Source organism: Ambystoma mexicanum, chromosome 6q (genome assembly GCF_040938575.1).
Source record: "Ambystoma mexicanum isolate Mex_15411 chromosome 6q, UKY_AmexF1_1, whole genome shotgun sequence".
Taxonomy (NCBI): Eukaryota; Metazoa; Chordata; class Amphibia; order Caudata; family Ambystomatidae; genus Ambystoma; species Ambystoma mexicanum.
This window is the reverse complement of record NC_090937.1, coordinates 1,671,315,134-1,671,338,811: the sequence shown is the minus strand read 5'-3', so window position 1 is coordinate 1,671,338,811 and position 23,678 is coordinate 1,671,315,134. Positions and strand designations below refer to the sequence as shown.

At 53.9% G+C, this 23,678-nt stretch overlaps 1 protein-coding gene across 2 annotated transcripts in view; it reads right to left on the bottom strand.

Annotated features, from left to right (window-relative positions):
* LOC138517027 (zinc finger protein 271-like) overlaps positions 1-4,048 on the bottom strand; it is a 69,964-nt gene extending 65,916 nt beyond the window's left edge. The window contains exon 1 of one of the 2 annotated variants that reach the window (XM_069632537.1): positions 3,944-4,048. The gene's annotated coding sequence lies outside the window, so the exon portion shown is untranslated. Of the gene's footprint in view, positions 1-1,056; positions 1,086-3,943 lie in introns of those variants that run through there. The other variant, XM_069632538.1, reaches the window with a different exon arrangement.
* Positions 4,049-23,678: the final 19,630 nt, after the last annotated feature.

Here is a 23,678-nt window from a genome sequence, read left to right as displayed (position 1 = left end):
GTCCAAACATCAACACATTTGTACCAATTTGAGCCGGAAAATACGTGGTCAAGTACCTACGTCCGAATTCCGACTTTACCACATAACCAAAGTGTGTGATCCTGGGAAATCCCTGTGCCGTGCCTGCCACTGTAAAGTGTCCCTGGAACTATATAGATATGCATCTAATCTCTATACTCCAGGCTATGGGGGCTGTATGCTTGTCCACAGAGGTAACCTCTGAGTCGAGCCCCCACCTCAGCTCTACATGCCCTGCATCCCCAGGGCAGTGTGCATCCTTCCCTCTCTCACCTGCTGCATCTGCACCGCTCTGTGCTGCCCCCACCTCAGCTCCACATCCCCCGCATCCCCAGGGCAGTGTGCATCCTTCCCTCTCTCACCAGCTGCTCCTGCACCGCTCTGTGCAGCCCCCACCTCAGCTCCCCATCCCCCGCATCCCCAGGGCAGTGTGCATCCTTCCCTCTCTCACCAGCTGCACCTGCACCGCTCTGTGTAGCCCCCACCTCAGCTCCACATCCCCTGCATCCCCAGGGCAGTGTGCATCCTTCCCTCTCTCACCTGCACCGCACTGTGCTGCCCCCACCTCAGCTCCACATCCCCTGCATCTCCAGGCCAGAGTGCAACCTTCCCTCTCTCACCTGCACCGCTCTGTGCTGCTCCCACCTCAGCTCCACATCCCCTGCATCTCCAGGCCAGAGTGCAACCTTCCCTCTCTCACCTGCTGCACCCGCACCGCTCTGTGCAGTCCCCACCTCAGCTCCACATCCCCGGGGCAGTGTGCATCCTTCCCTTTCTCACCAGCTGCACCTGCACCGCTCTGTGTAGCCCCCACCTCAGCTCCACATCCCCTGCATCCCCAGGGCAATGTGCATCCTTCCCTCTCTCACCTGCACCGCTCTGTGCTGCCCCCACCTCAGCTCCACATCCCCTGCATCTCCAGGCCAGAGTGCAACCTTCCTTCTCTCATCTGCTGCACCTGCACCGCTCTGTGCATCCCCCACCTCAGCTCCACATCCCCTGCATCCCCAGGGCAGTGTGCATCCTTCCCTCTCTCACCTGCTGCACCTGCACCGCTCTGTGCTGCCTCCACCTCAGCTCCACATCCCCTTCACCTCCAGGGCAGTGTACATCCTTCCCTCTCTCCTCTGATGCACCTGTATCGCTCTGTGCAGCTCCCACCTCAGCTCCACATCCCTTGCATCCCCAGGGCAGTGTGCATCCTTCCCTCTCTCACCTGCTGCACCTGCAGCGCTCTGTGCTGCCCCCACCTCAGCTCCACATCCCCTGCATCCCCAGGACAGTGTGCATCCTCTCCTCTCTCACCTGCTGCACCTGCACCGCTCTGTGCAGCCCCGACCTCAGCTCCACATCGCCTGCATCCCCAGGGCAGTGTGCATCCTTCCCTCTCTCACCAGCCGCACCTGCACCGCTCTGTGCAGGCGCCGCCTCAGCTCCACATCCCCTGAATCCCCAGGGCAGTGTGCATCCTTCCCTCTCTCACCTGCTAAACCTGCACCGCTCTGTGCAGCCACCTCAGCTCAACATCGCCTGCATCCCCAGGGCAGTGTGCATCCTTCCCTCTCTCACCAGCCGCACCTGCACCGCTCTGTGCAGGCCCCACCTCAGCTCCACATCCCCTGAATCCCCAGGGCAGTGTGCATCCTTCCCTCTCTCACCTGCTGCACCTGCATCGCTCTGTGGTGCCCCCACCTCAGCTCCACATCCCCCGCATCCCCAGGGCAGTGTGCATCCTTCCCTCTCTCACCTGCACCGCACTGTGCTGCCCCCACCTCAGCTCCACATCCCCTGCATCTCCAGGCCAGAGTGCAACCTTCCCTCTCTCACCTGCTGCACCTGCACCGCTCTGTGCAGCCCCCACCTCAGCTCCACATCCCCTGCATCCCCAGGGCAGTGTGCATCCTTCCCTCTCTCACCAGCTGCTCCTGCACCGCTCTGTGCAGCCCCCACCTCAGCTCCACATCCCCCGCATCCCCAGGGCAGGGTGCATCCTTCCCTCTCTCACCAGCTGCACCTGCACCGCTCTGTGTAGCCCCCACCTCAGCTCCACATCCTCTGCATCCCCAGGGCAGTGTGCATCCTTCCCTCTCTCACCTGCACCGCACTGTGCTGCCCCCACCTCAGCACCACATCCCCTGTATCTCCAGGCCAGAGTGCAACCTTCCCTCTCTCACCTGCTGCACCTGCACCGCTCTGTGCAGTCCCCACCTCAGCTCCACATCCCCGGGGCAGTGTGCATCCTTCCCTTTCTCACCAGCTGCACCTGCACCGCTCTGTGTAGCCCCCACCTCAGCTCCACATCCCCTGCATCCCCAGGGCAGTGTGCATCCTTCCCTCTCTCACCTGCACCGCTCTGTGTAGCCCCCACCTCAGCTCCACATCCCCTGCATCCCCAGGGCAGTGTGCATCCTTCCCTCTCTCACCTGCACCGCTCTGTGCTGCCCCCACCTCAGCTCCACATCCCCTGCATCTCCAGGCCAGAGTGCAACCTTCCTTCTCTCACCTGCTGCACCTGCACCGCTCTGTGCATCCCCCACCTCAGCTCCACATCCCCTGCATCCCCGGGGCAGTGTGCATCCTTCCCTCTCTCACCTGCTGCACCTGCACCGCTCTGTGCTGCCTCCACCTCAGCTCCACATCCCCTTCACCTCCAGGGCAGTGTACATCCTTCCCTCTCTCCTCTGATGCACCTGTATCGCTCTGTGCAGCTCCCACCTCAGCTCCACATCCCTTGCATCCCCAGGGCAGTGTGCATCCTTCCCTCTCTCACCTGCTGCACCTGCAGCGCTCTGTGCTGCCCCCACCTCAGCTCCACATCCCCTGCATCCCCAGGACAGTGTGCATCCTTCCCTCTCTCACCTGCTGCACCTGCACCGCTCTGTGCTGCCCCACCTCAGCTCCACATCCCCTGCATCCCCAGGACAGTGTGCATCCTCTCCTCTCTCACCTGCTGCACCTGCACCGCTCTGTGCAGCCCCGACCTCAGCTCCACATCGCCTGCATCCCCAGGGCAGTGTGCATCCTTCCCTCTCTCATCAGCCGCACCTGCACCGCTCTGTGCAGGCCCCACCTCAGCTCCACATCCCCTGAATCCCCAGGGCAGTGTGCATCCTTCCCTCTCTCACCTGCTATACCTGCACCGCTCTGTGCAGCCACCTCAGCTCCACATCGCCTGCATCCCCAGGGCAGTGTGCATCCTTCCCTCTCTCACCAGCCGCACCTGCACCGCTCTGTGCAGGCCCCACCTCAGCTCCACATCCCCTGAATCCCCAGGGCAGTGTGCATCCTTCCCTCTCTCACCTGCTGCACCTGCATCGCTCTGTGGTGCCCCCACCTCAGCTCCACATCCCCTGCATCCCCAGGGCAGTGTGCATCCTCTTCTCTCACCTGCTGCACCTGCACCACTCTGTGCTGCCCCCACCTCAGCTCCACATCCCCTGCACCCCCAGTGCAGTGTGCATTCTTCCTTCTCTCACCTGCTGCACCTGCACCGCTCTGTGCTACCCCCACCTCAGCTCCCCATCCCCTGCATCCCCAGGGCAGTGTGCCAGGGCAGTGTGCATCCTCTCTTGTCTCACCTGCACCGCTCTGTGCTACCCCCACCTCAGCTCCAGATCCCCGGGGCAGTGTGCATCCTTCCCTCTCTCACCAGCTGCACCTGCACCGCTCTGTGCTACCCCCACCTCAGCTCCACATCCCCTGCACCCCTAGGGCAGTGTGCCAGGGCAGTGTGCATCCTCTTCTCTCACCTGCTGCACCTGCACCGCTCTGTGCTGCCCCCACCTCAGATCCACAACCCCTGGATCCTCAGGGCAGTGTGCATCCTCTTCTCTCACCTGCTGCACCTGCACCACTCTGTGCTGCCCCCACCTCAGCTCCACATCCCCTGCACCCCCAGTGCAGTGTGCATTCTTCCTTCTCTCACCTGCTGCACCTGCACCGCTCTGTGCTGCCCCCAAAGCTGGGACTGGGCCCGAGGAGTCAATACAAATCCTTCCTGCCTGACCCCGGGGAATGGGGAATAACCCAGGACACGCCCCCTCGGCAGTCGGTGACACCCTCCGGAATAAGCACAACCGCATACAAAGATAAGACGGAAACAGGCCCCGCCCACACAATAATGGTACAAGCTGCGAAATGGACAGCAGAAAATGACAGCAAAGAGGCTCACAGCAATATCTTGGGGTGTTTAGTGGGGAATCTGTCTCCTAGGGAGATTTGGCATGCATGGAAATGACCCCCATGGGCTGGGGGGCGGGGGTGGGAGCCAGGGCTAAAGTTAGGGTAATGGAAGTCAACTGTTATACTTCTTAAATGTGTAAAAAAATGCTGTGGCTAAACAACACAGGTGGCCTGATTTTCAGCTCCTTGAAAAATAAAATCACTGTTATTCGCTGATGGAGCAAAGCTTTTTTTATTTACTTGTGTACTGGCTAAAAAATGTAACCTTGCCAGACATGCCAACATTCTGGAGCCCCTGAGGGGGAGATTTTATCACAGAAATCGGAAGAATGCATTTTTTCCATAGGATTGCATTGGGGATATAGTTACATTTGGCGGGAGACAGTAAAAAATAGCACAATTTTTTTTAATGAAAAAATCCAGAGACACCCGCCTAAATCAGAAGGGTTGGCATGTAAGCCTTACGCAATACTATATATGCCAATATTTTGCAGCACATCGGAGCAAAAACTTGGCACCCAAAGGGGGGAAATTGAATTGTCCTATTGAGATGCATTGGGATTAGATCTATTTGAGGAGGGAGAAAAATAGCTACATTTTTAAAAGAAAAATCAGGAGTCTCCCCCCTAAATCGGGAGTGTTGTCCTATATGCAATACCATACATCATACATGCCAACATTCTGAAGCTGCTGCTGGAAGGGAGATTGCTTCAGAGAAATCAGAAGAAATTCAATCCCCCACAGGAATGCATTGGGGCCAGAATTATTTTAAGTGGGAAAACGTGAAAAATAGCAATATTTTGCATTTAAAATCAGGAGTCTCTTGCGCCTAAAAAGTGAGGGTTGGCATGTATGCAATATAATTGGCGGTTGCAATCAGAGTGCGGAGCCCCTGGACAAGGCCATATTGGACCTATCTGTCTATGAGACGGACGATAGGAGTTCAGGGCCCCTCAACCACGCCGTTTTCAGATATAACTGAGGGAAACTCAGCATGCAAGAATTCTCCAGAAGCCCGGATAGTCAGAGTGAACGCATTGATTGCTTTTAATGAATCCCCGGTCGGCTGATTTCTGATTTTGGAAGATAGATGACGCCAATTGGTAGCTCAAGCTAAAAACAAAGAGCCCTTTACATCCACTAAACTAGCGGATTTGAGGGAAGAGAAGGGTCGGACAGCTAGCACTTTTGGCTGGAGCAATGAGAACGACCAACAGGAGCACGGTCAGTTGGATTAGACGCAAAAAAGACCTCTGGGCACCAATGTTGCCAGTTACCAAGACAGAGGTAGAGGGGTCGAGCATAAAGCAAAAAAACGATCAACCCTGCGTTGAAAGCAACTCAGACTCTTATACGATTCTCTTGGGCAGAATGCTATCAGTAGACGATGGGCCAAGACTAAATCGTACAAATGTCCTGAGATCGTTTCAACATATTACCAAACTAAGTGACAGAACATCAAATGACATTACAGCAATGAGCTTCCAAGAATTAAACAATTAGACCATGTTTGCCTGCATATAAGATCTAAAATCATTTATAGCCTGTTGTTGGAATCTGCATAGGCTTTCTGGCCCCTGGGTTTCGACTTTAGAGACAAGAGAGACCCTAAATGCCACAGGCGTGGAACCCCACGGGAGTACGAGCCAAGAATCGCTATAAATGAGGTGGGCAAAGGGCTACACAGATCCCAGGCCATTAAAGAAAATCAGGCCCTGGGAGTTGACAGCTCCCTTATGATATGATATGATATGGCATTTATAACGCGCCTATACACAGGTGTTTCAAGGCGCGACGAGGCAGGGAGGGGAGGAACAAGGGGAGACAGACAACGATCCGACTAGGCCAGGTGTCATTCAGATCGCGCAAGTGCAAGGGTGGGGGAGGGGGAAAAGTGCAAGGGGAAGGGGAGGGGGGGAAGTGCAGTACAAGGTAAGTGGCGTAAAGTAATAAATAAATAGGGCCAGCTGGTGGCAAGTGCAAGGTAAGTGCAGAACAAGTGCTGGAAAGGGGGGGGGGCTGTAGGGATACAGAGACAGTCCCGCAGTGCAGAGGGGATTCCAGGGCATCAGTGCAAGTGGAGAGTGGCTGGGCCCAGGACCGAGGCCGTTAAGAGTGGTCCAGTTGCAGAATCAGTGCAGTTTCAGTGAAGAATATTAGCTGTTCAGCAGGGGAGAGGGAGAGAGAAAGCAGAAGCAAAGAGGAAGGTTTTGAGGTGCTTCCGGAACCGGAGATGGTTCTCCTCAAGTTTCAGGGAGGCAGGAAGGCTGTTCCAGAGGGAGGCCCCTGCCGTGGAGAGAGATCTACCCCCAGCTCGTTGCTTCGAGAAGCGGCTGACCCTGAGGGAGTTGGAGGCGGATGAGCGAAGGGCTCGGAAAGGAAGATATTTGGGAAGAGAGAGTTGAAGGTATTTAGGACCAAGGCCCCAGAAGGCCTTGTGGACAATGCAGAGGGTTTTGAACTTTATCCTCGCAGCCACTGGGAGCCAGTGTAGAGATTTCAGTCCTGGAGAGATACGGTCCCTGGGCTTGAGGCCAAGGACAAGTCTCGCAGTTCTGTTCTGGATGAGTTGCAGAGGGCGGAGAGTGGAGGCAGGCAGATTAAGATAGAGGCTGTTACAGTAATCCAGCTTCGAGAGAACCAGGGCTCGGGAGACAGTGAGCTTCTGGGGGAAGGAGAGGAAGGGAAGAATACCTCTGAGGAGGTGCAGCTGGTAGTGTGACTTCATAGCGACGTCAGAAATATGAGGAGAGAAGGAGAGTGTGGAGTCGAAGATGACCCCAAGGTTTTTTGCATTGCAGGTAGGAGCAGGGAGGGGGCCAAGGGAGGCTGGCCAGAGAGCTGCAGGGAAGGAGGGAGTGGGTGTACCGATGAGTAGAATCTCAGTCTTACTGGCATTAAGGCAGAGGTCATTGGCGGCACACCATTCCTGGATAGCAGACAGACAGTCAGGGATGAGGGAAGGAGAGGGGGAGGCTGAGGGTAGCCTGAAAATGAGCTGGGTATCGTCCGCATAGCACTGGAAATTAGGGCAGAGAGCGGCGATGCGGTGGGCAAGGTGTGCCAGATACTGGTTGAACAGCCAGGGAGAGAGAATAGATCCCTGGGGGACACCGCAGGTGGAGAAAAAGATGTCGGAGAGGAAGGACCCCAGTTGGATGTCGGAGAGGAAGGACTCCCATCCCACCTTACTTTGGGATGGGAGCGGCCTGACAACAAGCTCCCCTTAAGGATCACCTTTAATCGACAATCAGAGGTTAAGAGGTTGATAGTCACGCAAGTCAACCCAAAACCTAATCTATTTAAGGGGAAGAGCCGGTGGTGGGTGGCTAAAACCCTAAATGTCCACAAGGTCAGTAATGTCCTAACCCCAAAAATAGAGACTTGATGGTATTGGGTTCCTGGAAACGAGAGGATTTAGTCACTTGTGACCAGGGAAACTGTAGTATCGTATCACCTTTCCTGTCATGTCAAGCAAGGCATGAGAACAATGCCGGCGAGTGCCTCGTAGAATGCAGAGAACGCGCTTGTGGGGAAACAGAGCAAGCCATTTCGAATACCAACATTAACGTCTGTCAGTTGGCGGAGCTCAATGTCATCCTAACTCCTCTTATTAATTTATGTACATATTATTAATAATAAATACTTTTACTTACCTCCGTGCGTCGCGCCATCATTACACTTCAAGTGGCGACGAGGATCGAGCTCTGCCGCATCCTTTATGAAGTTTGCGCGTTCGGCGGTCACCGTTTGTCTACCTGAAGCTGTTTTCTTCATGGCCGCTCCGTTTTGTTAACGTAGCAGCGGCTGCACCGAATATCGTCAGGCTGTGATAATTCCCACAGCTGCTTGCCGCTCCGTTCGCCTGAACGTAGTAACGGCTGCAACAGATGTTCTTTGGGCTGGTAAGCCATTCTATTAGCTGCTCTGCTTCCACAACGTCTCACAAGTAAGTCCCGGTCACACTACCTTGCTGCATGTTTCTTCTGGATATCAAGCCTGCCCCTCACCGACCCACTTATCACAGCGATCTCTGTGTACCACTGTACACGTTATAGAGGAGCACTGCTAGTGGAGGTACGGTGCTGCGTGTACTTAATCAGCAGGTTTGTTTTTACTTTGAACTACAAATTGTCTATGCTGTTGATGAACGAGTATGCACATAATATGGAATAAAATAACGCAGTGGAAATATACAGGGTAATTCATAGAATTTTGCACAAAAGTGGCGCCCGCAGCTGGCGCACAGTGTGCGCGTGCGAATGTCTACGCCAGCCGCGTGCGCTAAAATCGATTTCCGCGCACAGCGTATTCATGGATTTTAGCCTCCAAAACCAGCCGTGGCGCAGAGTGGCGCAGCGACCCTGCTGCAGCGCCAGTTACGCCCCCAAGAATGCCCTCGCACAAGGAAAAGCCGTCAAAATTCCCAATTCAGCGCAAAGGGCTGCGCTAACCTTGGACCAGTATACAGGGCTGCCAAACAGCAAACGCCAAGCAGGGAACGTGTATTACTGGGGTGCGCGGGAAGTTCCACACGCGATTTCAGCAGGGTACATGTATTTCTGGGGTGCAGGGAAGTTTAACGCGCGATTTCAGCTGGGTACGTGTATTACTGGGGTGCGCGGGAAGTTCCACACGCGATTTCAGCAGGGTACGTGTATTTCTGGGGTGCGGGGAAGTTTAACACGTGATTTCAGCAGGGTACGTGTATTACTGGGGTGTGCGGGAAGTTCCATACGCGATTTCAGCAGGGTACGTGTGTTTCTGGGGTGCGGGGAAGTTTAACACGCGATTTCAGCAGGGTACATGTATTTCTGGGGTGCGCGGGAAGTTCCACACGCGATTTCAGCAAGGTATGTGTATTTCTGGGGAGCGGGGAAGTTTAACATGCGATTTCAGCAGGGTACGTGTATTTCTGGGGTGCGCGGGAAGTTCCACACGCGATTTCAGCAGGTTACGTGTATTACTGGGGTGCGCGTAAAGTTTCACACGCAATAGGCCCTGTGCGAGTGGGGTACGTGTATTTCGGGGGTGCAGGGGAGTCCTACACGTGAATTGCCAGTGTGGGTCCTCCCAGGTGTTCCCTCTACACCCTCCACGGCTCCTGCAGGCAGCCCACTCCACAGGGGACTACCCTGCACCCCTGGACATGTCCCGCAGGCAGCCCATCCACCATGGGCATGCCCCCCAGCCAAGCCACATGTCACCTTGCACTAGTGATCACCAACGCATTACCCCCTTGGAACCCCACCCCCCAGCAGTGCAGGGCACCTGCCAGCAGGCCCCCACTCATGTCCCACTCATGTCCCCTTGCACCCCCACCCCCCAAGCAGTGCAGGGCACCTGCCAGCAGGCCCCCACTCATGTCCCCCGCACCCCCACTGCCAGCAGTCAGGAGCACCTGCCAGCAGGCCCCCACTCATGTCCCCTTGCACCCCCACCCCCCAGCACTGAGGGGCACCTGCCAGCAGATCCCCACTCATGTCCCCTTGCACCCCCACCCCCAGCAGTGCAGGGCACCTGTCAGCAGGCCCCCACTCATGTCCCCTTGCACCCCCAGCAGAGCAGGGCACCTGCCAAAAGGCCCCCACTCATGTTCCACTCATGTCCCCTTGCACACCCACCCCCAAGCAGTGCAGGGCACCTGCCAGCAGGCCCCCACTCATGTCCCACTCATGTCACCTTGCACCCCCACCCCCCAGCAGTGCAGGGCTCCTGCCAGCAGGTCCCCACTCATGTCCCCTGCACCCCCACCCCCTAAGCAGTGCAGGGCACCTGCCAGCAGGCCCCCAATAATGTCCCACTCATGTCCCCTTGCACCCCCACCCCCAAGCAGTGCAGGGCACCTGCCAACAGGCCCCCACTCATGTCCCCCAGCACCCCCACCCCCCAGCTGTCAGGGGCACCTGCCAGCAGGCCCTGACTCATGTCTCACTCATGTGTCCCAGCACCCCCAGCACCCCCACCCCCCAGCACTGAGGGGCACCTGCCAGCAGGCCCCCACTCATGTCCCCCAGCACCCCCACCCCCCAGCTGTCAGGGGCACCTGCCAGCAGGCCCCCACTCATGTCCCCCAGCACCCCCACTCCCCAGCACTGAGGGGCACCTGCCAGCAGGCCCCCACTCATGTCCCACTCATGTCCCCTTGCACCCCCACCCCCAAGCAGTGCAGGGCACCTGCCAGCAGGCCCCCACTCATGTCCCCCAGCACCCCCACCCCCCAGCAGTCAGGGGCACCTGCCAGCAGGCCCTCACTCATGTCCCACTCATGTCCCCTTGCACTCCCACCCCCTGTAATGTTCACTACAAACCGTTTCCGGCAATTCATCAGTCTTTAGGCATTGCAACATAGAAAGCGTAGAGTCTCCTACCTGGTAATAGCTGAATGACCAAATCGTAGCTCCACAGGAGTTCCAGGTTTCACAAGAAAGGATGGAAAGATATATCCCAGTAGAACATAGGAATCCCCCTGGCATCTCCTTCGGAGCCCAGTTAAGTACTTGGCGACCGTGGGAAAACCAGGGAAACCCTCATGGGGGAGAAAACCCTATGAAGAGCTGCTGGGGAGCGTTGGTAAAGGTGAGGCAGACAGGAGGAACTGAAGGACCTCGGGTTCCGATTATAACGTTATGTGTTGGTTAAATGCTGGAGAGGTATAAGGGTGAAAACACAAGGTTCAATTCAAGGATGAGAAAACAACACAATAAGGAATGATGGTGAGATTAGGAAAACAGAATTACCATTCAAACATCTAGACAGGGAGTTTAGTAGTTGAGGAACCCTGAGAACCGAGTCCGTTCAAGAACTATTCCTTTGTATGAAACGGGAAGTTCTGGAAGCAACATATAAAGAATTTAAGAATCAAAGAAGGTCGGATGGCAAGGGTCGGAGTGTATGAGTGTACGAGAAAGAAATCTACCTTCAAGGGGAGCACGAAATAAAGTCGATATTAGCCGCGTACTGTGGGGGCGTGGCTTAATGGTTACCAATACGATACCCTCGTTCCGATCGTATTCTGGATTCTAAGAATGAACAGATGCATCAATAGTAAGAAAACATGGTACGGATAGAAGAAAGGAGGGACAAAGAGATGTAAAGACTGAACTAGCTATACTCACTGAGCGTCCGTATACTCCTATGAGAGTAGCAACGCACCGGTATCCAGGACTTCCCGGCTGATATGCCGAAGAGAGATCGACTTCCGCATCCTGCGTGGCTCGAGGCAGGGAAACAACTAGACCGTCGCTAGGGCTGCCGCGGCCATAAACCGGTGCGGCCATCTTGGAATAGGTAAAAGAGGAATGATTCGTCCTCACGAACATTACAGTATGCCCCTTCTTAGGTCCCTCTCCTCCCGGCTTGTCAGGATGTCTGGCGTGAAATAGTTTTACGAGACGAGGAGCATGTACAGCGTCTTCCGGCTCCCAGGTACGATCTGAAGGGGAATAACCCTTCCAATCGATCAAATATTGTAAATGTCCTCGATGCATACGGGAATCACAAATTCCCTTCACCTCAAACTCAGGACCAGATGAGGCCAAAATAGGAGGAGGACGAGTCGTTATCGTTGGGTGAAATGAATTTCGATTGTCCGGTTTCAATTGAGAAACATGGAAAACAGGGTGAATTCGGGACCAGGTTTTAGGAAGACTAAGTCTAAAGGCAGCACTGCCAATGGGTTTATCCACCCGGAAAGGACCAAAGTATCTTGGAGACAGTTTGGACGGTACCAGGCGTCTGGGGAGAAACCGTGAAGACAACCATACCCTATCTCCTGATTTGATGATAGGTGCAGGAGAACGAGAACGATCAGCAAATTTCTTCATTCTATCCTGGGTTTGCACTAGGGTATCTTTAGCCCTCTTGTGGCCTTGTCTGATTTGATTCATTAAATGGTCTACATCAGGAAATTTGTGTTCCGATCTTTTTAGTATCGGAAATGCTGAGGGACTGAATCCGTAGGAGCAGAAAAAAGGAGAAGTGCGAATGGTGGAGTGATAGGAGTTATTGTAAGCATACTCTGCCAATGGAAGTAGATCTTTCCAGTTATCCTGAGCTGCCGAAATGTAATTTCTTAGATATCCCTCTAGAGTTTGATTGAGCCGTTCCGTCTGCCCATTGGATTGAGGGTGGTAACCGGAACTGAGGGCACGGGAAATCCCGAGATGTTGACAGATGTGCTTCCAGTAGAGGGAGGTATATTGTGTTCCACGATCAGATATGATTGTATCTGGTAGGCCATGTAACGCAAAGATGTTATTGGTAAAGATACGGGCCATAACGGCCGCTGTAGGAATCCCGGCAAGAGGTATGAAGTGAGCCATCTTTGTAAAGGAATCGATCACCACCATTATTGCCGAACACCCCTTTGAGGGGGGAAGATCAACGATGAAATCCGTTGAGATTATCTGCCAAGGACGCGATGGAATGGGCATCTTGACCAGTAGTCCTGCTGGAGTCCTTCGGGGAGACTTGTTCTGAAGACAATCCGGACAAGATCCAATGTATCGTTTTAAGTCTTCTCGTAGAGTCGGCCACCAGAACCAGCGAGAAACCATTTCTTGTGTGGAGGTGATTCCACGATGTCCCGCTACCTTAGATTTGTGACACATATCCAATACCTCCTTCTGGAGGGAGATTGTAGGAATGAAGGCCCGATGACCTAGGAAATAGCATCCATCCTCCTTGACCAATGTGGGTAGTGTCCTTAGTGACATGCCTGGTTTTCCAACTGACTTGGATTGACCTCTCAGACGTGTCAGGAAGTCACGGGAGGTATGTAACCCTAACGCCATCTTGGGAAAAATCGGTTCAGAACTAAAGGATTCATTAGGGAGCTGTTCTTTACGTGATAAAGCGTCAGCGATTACGTTATCCTTCCCAGGTATGAAGGAGAAAGTGATCCTAAAAGGAGAAAAAAAATGAGCCCACCGGGCCTGACGACTATTGCAAGTCTGGGCGTACTGTAGAATACGAAGGTTGTGATGGTCCGTTCGAACTTCCACCGGGTACTTAGCTCCAAGTAGTAAATGTCGCCACTCTTCGAAAGCTCTTTTGATGGCTAACAGCTCCTTCTCCAATACCGTGTAATTTAATTCTGCAGGTGCCAATGTCTTAGATAGATATGCCACCGGATGTTCCTGTTCGGCATTATCAGACTGAAGAAGAACAGCTCCCAAAGCATATTGAGAAGCATCAGTCTCCACGATAAACTGGCGATTCTGATCAGGTGTCTGCAGAACAGGGGCGGACGTGAACAGATCTTTAAGTCTCCTAAAGGCATGATCTGTACTCTCAGGCCAAGAAAAGGACACCCCCTTTTTTAACAGATTCGTCAGTGGTTTAGTCAGGCTTGAGAATCCCGGAATAAACCGCCGGTAAAAATTGGCAAGGCCGATAAACCGCTGAATGTCTTTCCCTGAGGTCGGGATAGGCCAATCCAATACGGCGGAAACCTTCTCCGGGTCCATAGCTACCCCTTTTGCCGATAGAACATAACCCAGGTAAGTGACTTGTGGTTGGTGGAAGGAGCATTTCTCTAATTTGCAGAATAGGTGATTTTGATGTAGACGACGAAGAACCTCTCCCACATGTTTAACATGATCCTGTAGAGTATAGGAGAAGACCAAAATATCGTCCAGATACACTATTACATTATGTAAGAGTAGATCAGCGAAGAGATGGTCCATAAAGCGTTGAAATATCGCCGGGGCATTAGAGAGCCCGAACGGCATAACATGGTATTGGTAATGACCAAATGGTGTCCGGAATGCCGTCTTCCATTCATCTCCGGCCTTGATTCTTATCAGATGGTATGCTCCCTTGAGATCCAATTTAGTGTATAATTTTGCCCCCCTGACTGCTTCCAGAATATCCGGTATCAGGGGCATCGGATATTTGTCTGGTATAGTGATTTTATTGAGGCCCCGGAAATCTATGCAAGGGCGAAGTTCCGTTGTGTTCCGTTTAGATATAAAAAATAGGGAAGCAGCTGCGGGTGAAGTAGATTCAGTGATCAACCCATTCATAAGATTTACTCTAAGGTACTCTCGTAACACCTCTTTTTCGTTATGAGACAGGATGTACATTCGACCAAAGGGTAAAGGTTGGTCAGGTATTAGATCGATGGCACAATCGTCTCGTCTATGAGGTGGTAACTGTGAGTACTCAGAGGTAGAAAAGACTTCTTTATATTGATAGTACATGTTGGGAAGACCTGTGATTTGATTGAGAGTTGTGATTCCCTGAAATTTGGAAGAGGAAGAGCTGGTGTCCAACAGAACCTCTTGTTGATCTTTTATGCAGTGGCCAAGACAAAATTCGGAACCCAAAAAGAAGGACCCAGCTGTGCAATTAATAAAGGGGTTATGCTTCCTGAGCCATGGTATGCCCAAAATAATAGGATGGTGTGCTGCTCGGATGATGTCTAGAATTATGTGTTCATGATGAGAAGAGATAGACATAAGCAGGGGACCAGTATGATCCGTAATGGGTCCAGATGTCAAAGGACTGCCATCAACACTTTCCACGGGAATGGATTCTATCTTAGAAGACCGTGGGATACCATGAGAAGAGGCCCAGTGATCGTCGATAAAATTCCCGGCCGCACCACTATCAATAAGGACCGGGATATCTTGTAGGACCTGTTTCCCAAAGGTTAGAGATACCTTTACGACCACCATGGTAGTATCCGAGGGATTGTTACAAGTGGATGTATGGACAACTTGTGAGGAACCTTGTTTAGTCATAGGATCCCGAACCGTGGTTCCCCTTACGGTCGGGCGTTTGCGTTTCCCGACCTCCTTGGTGGTGCAATTGGACACTCCTGTACGGTGTGGGTATTGGAACCACAATACATACATAAACCAAGGGATCGTCTTCGACTCCGTTCCTCAAAGGAAAGAGGTCCTCTGCCTGTTGCACCTAGTTGCATGGGTTCCTCGGTGGATGGAACTCGTGGAGTAGCAGGCAGATTAGCAGGAAAACGGGGCAACCGTCCTTTCCTTTTTTCACTGGTGCGTTCCTTCATTCGATAATCAATCTGAAGGACTAGTGCGTTAAGCTCAGTTAAAGAAGAAGAACGAGGAACCCTGGATATTTCATCTTTCATTTCTTCTGACAGTCCTCTTCTAAAGATGGTGATCTGTGCGTCATCGGACCAAGTAGTTTCGCTGGCCATTTGTTTAAATCTGGTTATATAAGCCAGAATGTCTGAATTTCCCTGTTTTAAATCAAGTAAGTGTTCTTGGGAAGCTACTCGAATCTCCTGCCGGCCAAACATCGCACGAACACTATTACAAAAGGCCGGATGGGAGTCTAATATAGGGTTATTACTGGTGATTAGGGGTGTGGCCCAGGTTAAAGCTGGTCCAGTCATTTGGGACACCATGTAACCCACACGATCCCGATCAGTATGGAAAAAGGCGTTCTTAAAAGAAAACTGAACGTAACAGGAATCTATGAATTCTTTCACCTTATGGGGATTCCCATCGAATTGGCCTCCAGGAAGAGGCCCTGGAGGGACCTCTGAACAGTGAGGAACCCGTGAGGCAGCAGTATGTTGTGCTACTTGTTGGGCTATCTGCTGAGCTGCCTGTTGTTGATTCTGCTTTAGGGCAGTATTCTCCTGCTGGAGTTGTTGAACCTCAGTGGTCAAGGATTGTACTGCAGCGATCAACTGTTGGATCTGCTGTTGTTGTTGGGAATCCATAATGAGGATCCTCTAGGCTCCTAGTTGCAATGACTAAAGAGCAAAGTTTGTTTTCAGGCGTTGCTATCTGTAATGTTCACTACAAACCGTTTCCGGCAATTCATCAGTCTTCAGGCATTGCAACATAGAAAGCGTAGAGTCTCCTACCTGGTAATAGCTGAATGACCAAATCGTAGCTCCACAGGAGTTCCAGGTTTCACAAGAAAGGATGGAAAGATATATCCCAGTAGAACATAGGAATCCCCCTGGCATCTCCTTCGGAGCCCAGTTAAGTACTTGGCGACCGTGGGAAAACCAGGGAAACCCTCATGGGGGAGAAAACCCTATGAAGAGCTGCTGGGGAGCGTTGGTAAAGGTGAGGCAGACAGGAGGAACTGAAGGACCTCGGGTTCCGATTATAACGTTATGTGTTGGTTAAATGCTGGAGAGGTATAAGGGTGAAAACACAAGGTTCAATTCAAGGATGAGAAAACAACACAATAAGGAATGATGGTGAGATTAGGAAAACAGAATTACCATTCAAACATCTAGACAGGGAGTTTAGTAGTTGAGGAACCCTGAGAACCGAGTCAGTTCAAGAACTATTCCTTTGTATGAAACGGGAAGTTCTGGAAGCAACATATAAAGAATTTAAGAATCAAAGAAGGTCGGATGGCAAGGGTCGGAGTGTATGAGTGTACGAGAAAGAAATCTACCTTCAAGGGGAGCACGAAATAAAGTCGATATTAGCCGCGTACTGTGGGGGCGTGGCTTAATGGTTACCAATACGATACCCTCGTTCCGATCGTATTCTGGATTCTAAGAATGAACAGATGCATCAATAGTAAGAAAACATGGTACGGATAGAAGAAAGGAGGGACAAAGAGATGTAAAGACTGAACTAGCTATACTCACTGAGCGTCCGTATACTCCTATGAGAGTAGCAACGCACCGGTATCCAGGACTTCCCGGCTGATATGCCGAAGAGAGATCGACTTCCGCATCCTGCGTGGCTCGAGGCAGGGAAACAACTAGACCGTCGCTAGGGCTGCCGCGGCCATAAACCGGTGCGGCCATCTTGGAATAGGTAGAAGAGGAATGATTCGTCCTCACGAACATTACACCCCCAAAGCAGTGCAGGGCACCTGCCAGCAGGCCCCCACTCATGTCCCCTTGCACCCCACCCCCAAGCAGTGCAGGGCACCTGCCAGCAGGCCCCCACTCATGTCCCCCAACACCCCCACCCGCCCAGCAGTTCAGGGCACCTGCCAGCAGGCCCCCACTCATGTCCCACTCATGTCCCCCTGCACCCCCACCCCCAGCAGTGCAGGACACCTGCCAGCAGGCCCCCACACATGTCCCCTGCACCCCCACCCCCAAGCAGTGCAGGGCACCTGCCAGCAGGCCCCGACTCATGTCCCCCAGCCAACACATCATCACAATCTAGATCCCTGGCCCTTATGGCCAGCCTCCACAGGCCAAAGACCCACCCAAGTATTGCATCCCCCCACATAGAAATGCCAATTACATGATACAACCCCAATGGCAAGTATGTAAATGAACACATGTTCGTCACACACACACAATGGGTGCAAGTGAATGTCAAAACCCATATCATGACATGCATGAAACCAATGAGATAATACCACAAATGCAAGTATAACAAAATATATATTAAAGATAACATGAGCGTACATCAAATTAAACACACAACAATGGGAATAACAAAAGTAATGGTCCATGTCCGATAAATAATGAAAATCAAGAAAACATAAGCAAAAGAAATCCAAAAAGAAATGTTATCCAAAGTCACAGTCCAAAAAAGCAAATCCAAGGGAAAATAAAAAGCAGGGTACGTGTATTACTGGGGTGCGTGTGAAGTTTCACACGTGATAGGCCCTGTGCGAGTGGGGTACGTGTATTTCGGGGGTCCAGGGGAGTCCTACACGTGAATTGCCAGTGTGGGTCCTCCCAGGTGTTCCCTCTACACCCTCCACGGCCCCTGCAGGCAGCCCACATCACAGGGGACTACCCTGCACCCCTGGTCATGTCCCGCAGGAAGCCCATCCACCATGGGCATGACCCCCCAGCCAAGCCACATGTCACCTTGCACTAGTGATCACCAACGCATTACCCCCTTGGACCACCACCCCCCAGCAGTGCAGGGCTCCGGCCAGCAGGCCCCCACTCATGTCCCACTCATGTCCCCTTGCACCCCCACCTCCCAAGCAGTGCAGGGCACCTGCCAGCAGGCCCCCACTCATGTCCCCCAGCACCCCCACCCCCCAGCAGTCAGGGGCACCTGCCAGCAGGCCCCCACTCATGTCCCACTCATTTCCCCTTGCACCCCCACCCCCCAGCACTGAGGGGCACCTGCCAGCAGGTCCCCACTCATGTCCCCTTGCACCCCCACACCCAGCAGTGCAGGGCACCTGCCAGCAGGCCCCCACTCATGTCCCCTTGCACCCCCACCCCCCCATGCAGTGCAGGGCACCTGCCAGCAGGCCCCCACTCATGTCCCCCAACAGCCCCAGACCCCCAGCAGTGCAGGGCACCTGCCAGCAGGCCCCCACTCATGTCCCACTCATGTCCCCTTGCACCCCCACCCCCAAGCAGTGCAGGGCACCTGCCAGCAGGCCCCCACACATGTCCCCCAGCCAACACATCATCACAATCTAGATCCCTGGCCCTTATGGTCAGCCTCCACAGGCCAAAGACCCACCCAAGTATTGCATCCACCCACATAGAAATGCCAATTACATGATACAACCCCAATGGCAAGTATGTAAATGAACACATGTCCGTCACACACACACAATGGGTGCAAGTGAATGTCAAAACCCATATCATGACATGCATGAAACCAATGAGATAATACCACAAATGCAAGTATAAAAAAATATATATTAAAGATAACATGAACGTAAATCAAATTAAACACACAACAATGGGAATAACAAAAGAAATGGTCCATGTCTGATAAATAATGAAAATCAAGAAAACAAAAGCAAAATAAATCCAAAAAGAAATGTTGTCCAAAGTCACAGTCCAAAAAAGCAAATCCAAGGGAAAATAAAAAGTAAAAACCATTGCTCCATGGTGAACACAAAAAAAATATTAAAAAAGATTAATCCAATGTAGAACTATGTACAATTGAAGAATCCAGGGTCCATGAGCCCAACTTAAGAAATGAAACCTACCAAGAACGACTACCTAATAAAAAAACTATATACAAAAATGTGGTGAATTGTCCAAGCGGTCCAAAATAAATAAAAAATGAAAGGAAACCTAATACTAACTAACTAACTAACTATTTACAAGGGCAGCGGGCAAGTCCAACAGCTCACTTGATGTCCCGGGCCTGGGCATCATCGAACTCCTGCTCGATGTCCCGGAGGCGGTCCTCTTCCATGGCCCCGAGGGTTCGCAGGGACGATGACATCTGGATCTCAAGGTCCCTGCGAATGGCCTCGAGGCACTCGGCCCGCCTCAGGGCCCTACGCATGGAGTTCTCCACCCTGACCATCGTGAGCCGCGTCTCTTCCGCCCGCCGCCGCTCTGCACCTATCTGCTGGCCCAACCGCTGCCACATGGAAGACACTTCCCGTCCAGGGTCCTCCTGCCCTCCGGCCGATGCCTGCCCCTCCGATGTTGATGGCCCCGAGCCATCATTGCTCCCACCTACAGCCTGCTCCTGCTGCTGCTGCTGCTGTCCATGTGCCCTGTCCGATGGTGCCTGCACATCCTCCATCTGCTGGTCTCCAGTTGTGGTGTCCACCCCTGCTGGACCGCCAACTCCCGACTGTGGCAGGGATGGGATCTCCACCAAGCTGGCTGTGTTGGTCAGGCCAGGTCCACAGGGGACCCTGGTGGAATCTGGGCTGGAAGACGATGTGGAGAACGACCGGCACATAGGCTCCACAGAGGAGGAGAGGTCCGCCAGAGTGCGCGTCACATGTAGGAACCCACCGACCAGGGCCCCTCCCAGCAGTGCCACGTCACGACGCTGCTCTTCGTGATCGCGTGCGTTCTCAGCCCAGGAACAACGCACGTCATCACGAATGTCACGCGTGCGCAACGCGACACCCACCAGGACGGATCCCATACGGTCGCGGGACCCCTCGCCAGCAGGTAGTGGAGAGGCAGGTGATATGGCACTCTCCCCTACCTGCGGACGGGCCTGGGACATGGCCTCCCTGCTGGTGCATGATGGTGCAGTCACAGGGTCAAGGACAGCGACATGCACAGGCCCCTCCACGGTGACCTGTGCTGCCTCCTGACCCTGGCCCTGGACTGCACCACTTGCACCAGTGGTACTACCCCCACCAGGCCCCATGTGCGGCTCAGTAGCGGGTTCCTCCTCCTCTGTAGAGACCACCAACCTGGATGTCTCCACACCGTCTTCCGCCATTGGAAGCCCCTGTGGGGGCTCACCTGGCCCTTCCGCCACAGCCGTTGTGGCAGACGCGGCACCAGCCCCCTCGCTCCCGGATGATGGTAATTCCTGGGAGGGTGGCTGGGCCTTGCGTCGCCGCCCGATGGAGGCATCCCCGCCGCTTGGCACCACAGCACCGTCTCCACCCTCTTCTTCACTTGACGCTGCGTAGAGGAAGACATAGAACACAAGCATCAGGGTACAGCACAAAATACCCTAGACAGGAAGCAATAACACATGAGTGGCACTGTCAAATGTCACTTCCATCCTGTCCTTCCACAACACATGGGTCAATGCATGTAACACACATGCAGAAACACTCCCGGCACCTGCAATCAATATCAACACCCATGTACAGGGGCCCCTGTAAACCAAGATGTTGCCTTCAAAGTCACATGCATCCATGGCGTTTCAAAGTCAAACACACACTTCTCTGGCGCACACACACACGTGCACCATACATGTATATGACATCAGCACCCATTCCTCACCCCCCTCCATGTCCAGGAACAGAGACTGGCATTCTTTCAGGTGTGCATTCTGCATAGAGGTCCCCATGTTGCATTAAAACACATGCACCTACCATGTGGTTCACACATAACTGGTCCCACATGCATGACCATGATGTCCCTGCACACACACATCCATACATGGCCTATGTCACACATACAGGCAAGTATCAGACTACCAGCACACTGCAACATGCCCTGTCTCACACAGCAATGCTTGGCCACTTACCACTCAACTCCAGATGGGTCTGCCTCCGAAGCATCTGGGCGTGGAGCGCTGGGCCTACGCAATCCAGGACCCTCATCTGGATGTTGCTCAGCTGAAGTCCTCCCAGCGCTTCTTGACATGTTGGTAGTTGTGGGTTGTCACCCCCTCCGCGTTGATGGCAACCACTGCGTCATCCCAGATCCTCTCCCGCCCTTCCTTGTTGGCGCATCTTGTTCCGAAGAGGGCATCATAATGTCCCAGGACATGCTCCACCAGGACACCAACTTCGGTGGCAGTGAAGCTGGTGGCCCTCTGCCTCTCTGGCTGGGGGTTGCCAGTGGTGCCAGATGGAGATGTGCCCGACATGGCAACCCCAGGGGCAGTAGTGGGTGGGTAACTGGGTCCTGGGGCTGGGCTGTGGAGCGATGGAATCCCAATCGGGAGTCTTCTGTTCCAGCAGGGGTGGACACAGCAACTGGACCCCTGCAGATGGCTGACGTGCAGGCACCAAATAGCAGGTACGTGGGCAGCAGGCAGACAGGCAGCAGCAGATGGCTGATGGGAGCGTGCTTGGGGCTCTTGGGGGCAGGAAAATGGCTTTCAGGGCAGGAGCGTGGTCTTCCATGTGTGTACGCATGGCCAGCTTGATACGGAGTGATTTGGCACGTGAAAATCTTGCACGTCAGCGTGTAATTCGAGGAAAGGCCCTTAGCGCGTAAGCGCGTCAGCACACGTAAGCGATATCATTGGACCAAAGGCCCTTAGCGCATAAGCGCGTCTGTGACGTATTGTGCACGGGCGTTGCCCTTTTGCGTGTAAAACTTGCCGCGCACCCCTGAAATACACAAACTCCATCGAACAGGGCCCTTTCGCGTGTGAAACTTCACGTGAACCCCGTAATACACGTACCCTGCTGAAATCGCGGGTGAAACTTCACGCAAACCCTGTAATACACGTACCCTGCTGAAATCGCGTGTGAAACTTCACGCGAACCCCGTAATACACGTACCCTGCTGAAATCGCGGGTGAAACTTCACGCGAACCCCAGGAATACACGTACCCTGCTGAAATTGCAGGTGAAACTTCACGTGAACCCCAGGAATACACGTACCCTGCTGAAATCGTGGGTGAAACTTCCCGCAAACTCCAGGAATACACGTACTCCGCTCAACAGGGCCCTTTCGCGTGTAAAACTTCACGCTGTACCCCAGAACTACACGTACCCCGCTCGCTCGCACAGGGCCAATATTCCTGGGGTTCGCGTGAAGTTTCACACGCGATAGGCCCTGTGCGAGTGGGGTACGTGTATTACTGGGGTTCGTGGGAAGTTTCACACGCGATAGGCCCTGTGCGAGTGGGGTATGTGTATTACTGGGGTTCGTGGGAAGTTTCACACGCGATAGGCCCTGTGCGAGTGGGGTACGTGTATTACTGGGGTTCGCGGGACGTTTTACACGTGATAGGCCCTGTGCGAGTGGGGTACGTGTATTACTGGGGTTCGCGGGAAGTTTCACACGCGATTTAGCTGTCAGAGCGGGGTACGTGAATTTCGAGGGTGCGCAGGGAGTCCTACATGTGAATTGGCAGTGTGGGTCCTCCCAGGTGTTCCCTCTATACCCTCCACGGCCCCTGCAGGCAGACCACACCACAGGGGACTACCCCGCACCCCTGGTCATGTCCTGCAGGCAGCCCATCCACCATGGGCATGCACCCCAGCCAAGCCACCTGTCCGCTTGCAGCAGGCCCCACTCATGTCCCCTTGCACCCCCACCCCCCAGCAGTGCAGGGCACCTGCCAGCTGGCCCCCACACATGTTCCCTTGCACCCCAACCCCCAGCAGTGCAGGGCACCTGCCAGCAGGCCCCCACTCATGTCCCACTCATGTCCCCTTGCACCCCCACCCCCCAGCAGTGCAGGGCACCTGTCAGTGGGCCCCCACTCATGTCCCACTCATGCCCCCTTGCACCCCCACACCCCAGCAGTGCAGGGCACCTGCCAGCAGGCCCCCACTCATGTCCCCTTGCACCCCCACCCCCCAGCAGTGCAGGGCACTTGCCAGCAGGCCCCTACTCATGTCCCTCTCATGTCCCCTTGCACCCCCACCCCCAGCAGTACAGGGCACCCGCCAACAGGCCCCCACTCATGTCCCACTCATGTCCCCTTGAACCCCCACCCCCCAGCAGTGCAGAGCACGTGCCAGCAGGTCCCCACTCATGTCCCACTCATGTCCCCTTTCACCCCCACCCCCCCAGCAGTGCAGGGCACCTGCCAGCAGGCCCCCACTCATGTCCCCTCGCACCACCACCCCCCAGCAGTGCAGGCCACCTGCCAGCAGGCCCCCACTCATGTCCCACTAATGTCCCCCTGCACCCCCACGCCCCAGCAGTGCGGGGCACCTGCCAGCAGGCCCCCACTCATGTCCCACTCATGTCCCCCTGCACCCCCACCCCCCAGCAATGCAGAGCACCTGCCAGCAGGCCCCCACTCATGTCCCCCACAACATGTCATCACGATCCACAATCATGGGCCTAATAGCCACCCAAATCCCACCCCACGCCACCCCAGTCGAAACACACAACCAAGTATTACATACACCCCACATTGAAATCCCCATCACATGAAACATCCCAAATGGCA